This window comes from Zingiber officinale, chromosome 8A (assembly GCF_018446385.1).
Source record: "Zingiber officinale cultivar Zhangliang chromosome 8A, Zo_v1.1, whole genome shotgun sequence".
Taxonomy (NCBI): domain Eukaryota; kingdom Viridiplantae; phylum Streptophyta; class Magnoliopsida; order Zingiberales; family Zingiberaceae; genus Zingiber; species Zingiber officinale.
In genome coordinates this window covers 46500958-46509728 of record NC_056000.1, presented here as the reverse complement: position 1 = coordinate 46509728, position 8771 = coordinate 46500958, and positions in this window count along the sequence as shown.

Genomic DNA, 8771 nt, shown 5'->3' with positions numbered 1-8771 from the left:
TATTTTGATTTTTGATTTGATTTATTCGACTTTACATAATATATTTTTTCTTTGGATATGTAATATTGGTTGAGTCCTACTTGCATGGTTAAGCACGCTTTCGGAACCCAAGCTTTACTTGATTGTTTGTGTTGGGTTATTAACAATTTAAATGTTTTATTTGAACTTGACTTGTAGCCAAGTCTGGTTTTGTTGTAAATTACTTTTTGATTATTTAAAATTAGATCTAAATTCTTAGATCTTGTTATAAATTTTTCTAAGAGATCTTTTAATTTATTAATTTCTATTTTTAGTGATAAATTTTCCTCCTCAAGTGTTAGGTCTTGAGTTGGATTTGGATTTGTGATTTGTTCCTTGAGGTTTTGATTCTCCTCAAGGAGCAATTTGTTTTCGTTTTCTATTATAATTAATTTCCTATTTAAACATGCAATAATTTTAAAGAAATTTCTATTCAAAGTAAAGTTTACCTCTTCGGGACCTTCGAAAATGAGTACGGACTCGTGACTCGATTCGGATTCGGACCCGTCTCCGATTCTTCCTCCGATTCTTCTTCGTGAGCCATTAGTGCGAGGTGGCTCTGGTGCTTCTGATCTTCGGCCTCCGATTCTTCTGAAGAAGAGTCGTCCTAGGTTGCTTTGAGAGCTTTCTTCTTGGATGTCTTCGTCTTGTCACCCTTCAACCTCGGGCACTCGTTCTTGTAGTGACCCTTCTTGTTGCATCCGAAACAGGTCACATTCCTCGGTTCGGTTGGGGGGGTTGATCTTTTGTAGGTCCTTCTTGCTGAAGCTCTTCTTCCTCTTGGTGAACATTTTCCTTACCAGGTTCACCAAGTATTCTTCGTCTTCAGAATCCTGATCAGACTCATCCTCAACCTCAAGCTTTGTTTTCTTCCTTTCCTTGGATGAACTTGCAAACAAGGCAATACCTTTCTCAGTCCCAGTGTTAGTTTACTCATGTAATTCTAATTCACAAAATAATTCGTCTAATTTTAACTTAGATAATTTTTTTGATATTTTGTAGGCATCCATGATAGATGCCCACAAAGTATTACATGGAAAAGTGTTTAACGCATACCTGATTAGATCGTGATTCTCCATTTGATGTCCTATCGTGTGGAGTCCGTTGAGGATGTCTTTGATCCTCGCGTGAAGCTGACTCGCCGTTTCTCCTTCCTACATTTTAATATTAAAAAGTTTATTTAATAGAAGGTCGCGCTTAGTTACCTTGGCATCGCTCGTTCCTTCATGTAGTTGAATCAACTTGTCCCATAATTCTTTTGCATTCTGATGTGGTCCTACCTGGTTCAGTTCTTCCTTCATCAATCCGCATTGTAGTGTATTTAGGGCCTTGAAGTCTGTAGAGGGCTTCTTTCTCATGTCCGGAGTGTTAGAATGTATACTAAAAGTCTAGCTTTTGTATAAACATTTATTTTGAAATAAGAATCACATTGGTCAAATGTCTACATTTATATGTTAAATGTAGTTATTTATTTAATTTATATTGAAGATAACATGGTGTGTGGTGTCACACAGAAGATCATGTTATCAGTTCCTTATAAATTATAAAAGTTGCTCACAACCAAGATGGAATGGGGCAACCCATTGGAATGGTTATAGTGTAATTTGATATTAGTTTATCTTGACTATAAAATTATACTAGTACACTCTGAGTGTATTGAGCAGGACCATTTGAGGTTGTTCTTTTTATACTGACTATAAAAAAGAACAAGACCTTTGTTATTATGGAAGTGCGTACTCTTAATCATGATATAATAACAAGCACGTATACTTAATATTTATTTCTTTAATTTATCAAAGGATGAGATTTAGTTCGTTAAATCAATAGGCCCGATAAGTTGGGAAATGATATTATTTATATGGTGTGTTGTTGATTATAGAATTAAACTGTGTCCTAGTAATGTAGGTTGGTGATGTCCCCTTGAGGAGCTCATAAGGATTGTCATGTAAACCCTGCAGGTGGACTTAGTCCGACATGACAATAAGGTTGAGTGATACTACTCTTGGAGCTAAATATTAATTAAGTGAGTTGTCAGTAACTCATTTAATTAGTGGGCATTTGATATCTTAAATACAAGGAGACTAACACACTCACGATAAGAAGGAGCTCATATTATAATATGAGATTGGTGCGGTAGTGCAATAATAGCTCTTTAGTGGTATGAGTTATTATTGATGAACTTGAGTTAGGTGTTCGGGGCAAACACGGGAAGCTCAAGCTCATCGGGAGACCAAAATCAATTCCTCCTCTTGATCTCTGTTGTAGTCTCTTATTTATAAAGTCATATATCCACCTAAAGCTTAGCTTCTTACCCATCTTGTTGTGGCCGTCCAAGCTAAGCTTGAGCCTATGCTAAGGTCGGCCAAGCCAAAGGATGGAGCTAAGTTGTGACCGGCCAAGCTTGGAGCCCAAGCTAGGTGGCCGACAACATAAAATTAAAAGGATATTTTAAATTTTAAAATCTTTCCTTTTGTGGAAGTCATGGTTTTAAAAGAGAGTTTTTTAAATCTTTCCTTTTATAACTTTCTACAAAGGATTAAGAAAGAGATTTGAAATCTTTCCTTATTTATAGTTATCTATAATGTTTAAAAGAAAGATTTTAATTTTTGATAATTTTTTTTTGTAACAATCCACATGTTTTTAAAAGAGAGATTTTAATTTATAAAAATTTCCTTTTATAACCAACAAGGGATTTAAAAGAGAAATTTTTTTTATTAAAATTTCTTACCGGAAATAAATAAGGAAGTTTTAATTTTATGTTTAAAACTTTCCTTATTTGGAGCACTTGGGTAGGGCCGGCCATGACAACCATTAAAAGGAAGTTTTAATTTTTTTATTTTAAAACTTTCATTTTTAGTCATTGGCAAGGAAAATAAGGAAGTTTTAATTATGTTTAAAACTTTCCTTTTTTGCTAAGACCAAGGATTATAAAAGAGAAGGAGGGGTGCCTCATAAGATAATATCTTCTATTCCTCTCTTGCAATCCATTGGTGGCCGGCTCTTCCTTTTCTCTTCTCCTTTTGTTTTCTTTCTTGAGAGATCGGCAGCATCAAACTTGGTTTTCTCTTGGTGGCCGGTTGCTTGAAGGAGAAGAAGAAGAGAAGGAAGCTCTCTTGTCTAGCATCCCTTGGAGGTTAGTTGGTGGCCAAAACTTGGAATCAGAGGAAGAAGCTTGGGTGGATTTCATCTTGAAAGATCGTCGCCCACACGACGTCCAAGAAAAGGAGAGAAATACAGCAGAAGATCAAGAGGTATATAAGTTATATACAAAAAGGTATAACTAGTTATTTGTTTCCATATCATAACTAGTTCATCTTTTTGTATAGATCTTGAAAAACCAAACACAAGAGATTATCGGTTTTAGGTTATCGTTTTGTTATCGATTTTATTTTTTGATTTCATGTTTCGATATTGTGCTTCTATTGAGTTATATGTAGTTAAACCTAGTTTACTGTAAGAGGTTAAATATCCGATTTCTTTGAAAGGCTTTATCTAGGAAGTGATGGATGATCTCATACCTAAGAAGACCTAGTGCCTCGTCATGTTTAACCTGGAAACCGATCTTTGAAATAGATATTTAATTAACTTCTGTAATATGGTTTAACTTATGAAGAACACATCGGTTAAACTTGGAGTAAAAATGTTAAGTATCGTTTTCAATCCAAGTTTAACTTCTGAAGGATAATTTGGATTAATAATGTTAAGCATTGTTTGTAATCCAAATTTAACTTCAGTAGAGCACATGGGTAGTTAGGATAGTTCTATACTTGTACAAATTTTTATACAGGGGAACTAGAATGGTATTCCGAGTAGCAACCAACACAGAGTCCACTATTTCGGGTCCAGTGGATTTCCGGAGTTGTCGACTGGCGCCTTGTAGCCTCTGGTGACGCTGAACCATTGGTCGAAATCCATCTTTAGGTAAACCTCCATCCACTTCTTCCAGTACGGGAAATTGTCCCCGTTGAATAGGGGAGGGTGTACTGTGCTGAAGCCTTCAAGTTGAGACATAATTATCCTGCACACAAATAAACCAATAGACAAAAAGTCCCAAGACTTAGTCTTGGATTAGTAGTGCGGAATAAAATAAAAGGAAATTGAAAACTAAATTGGTATTACACCAATTCAGATTAATTGCGCCGAAAAAGATTCCAAAAAGATAACAATATCAGTTTGGAATATGACGAAAAAAATGAAAAGCAAAGAAAAAAGAAAGGAACGAGTTTCACCCCCTGTTTGATTGGTGGTTGCGCCAAATCAGAGCAGTACCTGCTCTGATACCACTTATTGGATCAAAGAGTTTCGCTGGGGGGGGGGGGGGGGGGAATAGCGATTAAAAAAAATCTCGAGTAAGCAGCGGAATAAGAAATGCGAAAAGAGAGCAACGCTAACACAAGTAATCTTTTACTTGGTTCGGAGTCTATATCGACTCCTACTCCAAGGCCCGCACTCGTTGAGTGCTTTCGTTGGGCAATCACTAATAATTTGAAAAGATATTACAAGTGCAGTACAGGAATTATTTTTAAAAAAATGACAATAAAAAGAACATAAAGAGAATAACACTTGTTGGAGAGCTTTCACAGCGTTGTAGGAGCACAGAAGAGCAAACCGTGAGTTGTACCTTTGCTTCAGCCTTCACCCTCCTTATATAGGAGGTTCGAGGCGCCCGGATCCTTCAGGGTGCCCTGAGTGTGACGTAGCCAAGCCAGTCAGCGAGCTCCACGTGGTGAGGCGACGATGGGGATAAAATTTACCTCCGGGCGCCCGGACCCTTGTTTTCCAGCGGTTTCTTTCCTGCAAGAAAACGTTAGTCCGAGGTAAATATATATCCTACAAAATAGAATGTTAGCACAGTTTTTCATCAAATAAAATATTAATTAGATTTCGTCTCCTCGAGACCGGAATCTAGTCACGATCTCAACTTAGATTTCTGAAATGAATCTAAGTTGGATCGACGCCTAATGTTCCCTTCCCGGGAACGCGTCCTCACAGTCACTCCCCTCTAGTGACTTACCTCCACTTATCTGCCAGACGTCCGGTCAGCCCTTCGACCCTTCTGAACTTCGTACCAGCTATCCGATCAGCCCGTCGACCTAGCTGGACTTCGTGCCAAACGTCCGGTCAGCCCATCGACCCGTTTGGACTTTGTGCCAGCTATCCGATCGGCCCGTCGACCTAGCTGGGCTTCGTGTCAGACATCAGGTCAACCCATCAACCTATCTGGGTTTCTCCTGCACACTCAGTCCGAGTGTTAGATAATAACGAAACTAACTTAATCTATTTTGTCATTCATCAAAACTTGAGTTAGACCGTTAGTGCTAACCACACCAACAGGTTGTTCCTCGTGCAACCGGACCTGCGATCCGGTCGGACAAGCTCTTATAGAGTCATCATGGTTGTGAGTATTTGATGTCCTCTCTATGTAGTCATTCCGGTTGGATGAGCAGTCTGCTTAGATAAGCCTTCGAGTCAATCGGACCCTTCAAGCCAGCTCGGCTCGCTGCCACTTGCCCGACCAACTGTGTTAACCCAGTGTTTTTCGACCTTTGACTACGATGACTTTGACCTCCACCTCAATGGTTGTTTCCGCCTTTGACTCATACTTGGTCGGCTCACTTTATCATCGCATCACAAGTCTTCCCCTCAAATCTAGTTGAAGGAGGTTGTAAGTCTGATTGACTAGACAAACAGTATTTTTGGTGACCTCCATGTCAGCGATTGTTTCCGCCTTTGACTCATACTTGGTGGGCTCACTTTATCACCGCATCACTAGCCTTACTCTCAAATCTAGTTGAAGAAGACTATAAGTTTGATTGACTGGACAAGTAGTATTTTTGGTGACCTCCACGGTCTATCGAACATACTCAGTTTTAGAATAGCCACTCAGCTATAGAGAATACTATGGTTGTTTTCTGCCTGGCTATCACTCACTAACCTAGGTTTAGAGCTGTCGCTCGCCTGTACATCCCACCGATGACATTGTACTTTAAATTGTAATATCATTCAAACTATTAGTGATTTCCCAACAATCAATGATCGCGGACCTTGGAGTAGGAGTAGGAGTCGTCAAAGGCTTCGAACCAAGAAAAATTACTTGTATTTGCAATTGTATTTTTTTTATTTCTACTGTGCATTCTGTATTTTTTGAAAATATGAAAAAGTCACGAATATTATTCACCCCACCCTCCTTCTAACATATATCGATCTCACACCACGCCTCTCATTTCTCCTATCTCTAACAAACTCTTATCAAATTGAATGCTACCATGATTCATGAATATTTAATTCTTTTACCGTCCTGAATAAATGTAATAATATCTATAAGCTCTTAGCTCAGCCTATTATTATTTTAAGAATTATTCTATTTCGGAATTAATTTTAAAAAATAGAATGATTTATATTAGGGAAGAAAATAATGTATAATTGATAATACAAGAATATTAAATATTCATATGAGGTACGTCTATCCATAATATCGCTACATTACATAACTATATAATATTTATTTTTCTTATAGTATTGTTTATTTTATTTATTTATTTATTTCTTCAAGTCCGTCTTATATCAAACCTATAAATTATTGAGCAAAATTAATAATAATGACCACGTCTTATATTGCACCAATAATCTTCATAAACTTTTAGGAGGCACCAATTATAATAATGACCACGTTAAACTAGACCTTTTTCAGCTAGATTTCAATTTAATGTTTATCATTATGTTTTAATCATATTTATCTAAACAAAAGTTTTAAATTCATCTTGATTTAAAATATAACTACCAGAAATAAAATTTAAAAGTGGCATGCTGTAATTAGATCATATAAATGGATTGATAGAATTTAAAAGTAACCCGTATATAAATACTATTTTTAAAATATAATGCTTATTTTTATGTTTTAAAGTTTATTTTTTTTAGAATGTTTAATTAATCTAAAAAATTTTAAACTTGTTTATTTTAAAAAAAACATTTATTTTAATATTATTCTATATAGCTTTTTATTGATGACATTGTCAGGGATATGACTTTCTGAGCACTTCAATATTATTATCTTAAAGTTATAAGATTAATTTTGCCTAATGCAATCTTTTCTATTAAGTAATTTATTATCTTTACATATGAACATGATAAACTAGATTGTTTTGGTGTTTTGTTGGGATTCTATTATGAATTTCATAAGACCCTCTTATCTCATCCTTCTTCGAGTTCGGACTATGGAAGGAGGAATCAAGGAGGCGGTCACAGCAATAAATTTTATTATAGGACATTTTTGATGTTCATATCAATCTATTATGTACCTCTACATCTAGCGTGCTTTGAGTAAACCTCTTACAATAATTGTCCTAATTCTACCATATATATCTTTTGCTGTGACAATAACAAGGCCTAGTCAGCCATTTTAAAAAATTAGAATAAAAATTGAAAGATCATCATGGAATCATAATAGGGATATCTTTTTTCATTTATTATCAAAAGGACATTTCATTTTGTTTTAGCACATTTCCTTTTCCAAATTGATCTTATTTTTGACGTATTATAACAGTTCATAACTGCTATAATATTAGGATTTCATTTCTAGTAAATATTATAATTATACTAGTATTTTAATTCTGGTCGATAGCCATTACAGTTTCCAATTTTTATAATATAGACGCTTTATTTCTGGGATCAAAATTGATCAACATGGATTAACACATATTAATACCATATTATATCAGTTATGAATTATAATTATTATAATATAGATAATTTATTTTTAATCAATATTAGTCAACATTATAATATTGTAATGTAAGAGCTGTATAATGCAATAGGAAGGAAGAACTTCACTGGATTCATCAAAAAAATCATGCATAAAAATAAAATAAAATAAAATAAAATGCATAAAAATAAAGGAAATAACATTAATGGCTCAGAGGGAGGAAGGAACTTGATCCTGTCCAAAATTATGTCAAATTGATCCTGTCTAAAATTTGAGTCAGATAAAGATCGGATGAGCTATTGCTAGTATTGACAGAGAGGCGACTAGGACGCCCTTCTCGTATGCACCTACAAGAGCAGACCCCTACGTGGTACTAACGGACGGTAATGACTGAATCGGCGGTACTTGAGCTCTATGCGCACTCAGACAAGCACACGGAATGGTAGAAGCCAGAAACCAGAGGAAAAGTCCCTGGAACAAGCCCTCCGACACTCAAGTCAGGTATTTTTTTCCCATAATAACAATGTACGAAGGAGAAAGAAAAGTAGAAAACAAGTGTGAATATGCGAGAGAGCGTACCTGTGGAAGGGAGAGGACCTCCCTTTTTATATGATAGTGCGTACCTCTAAAGCCTGAATGATGTCAAGAAATGTCAGGTGTCAGGACCAATCTGGTGATGGAGGACGCGTGACACCCTTTGGTGGGCTGGAAAAAAAGTTCTATTCACAGATGACCGTTGACCGTTGGAATATTCCCCGACATATAGCAGTTATTCTCTAACAGACGGTTATAATTCCCTGACCTTCTGCCCGGCCGGGTATGAATAGGGGAAGCTTGAGATGGTCGGTAGTTAGTCTACTAGGAGGACCAGGCCTGAATATAGCCGAGCTGTGGAAACTTGACCAGTCGGAACAGGTCAGGCATCACCCCGACTGCCCACCATGTTTCAGACCAGGGTGTCTCAGATCTGGGGTCTTGGTCTGTGAGAACCTGACCGGGAACCATGTTGTGTGTCATGGTCTGTGAGAACCAGACCGGAAACCATGTTGCG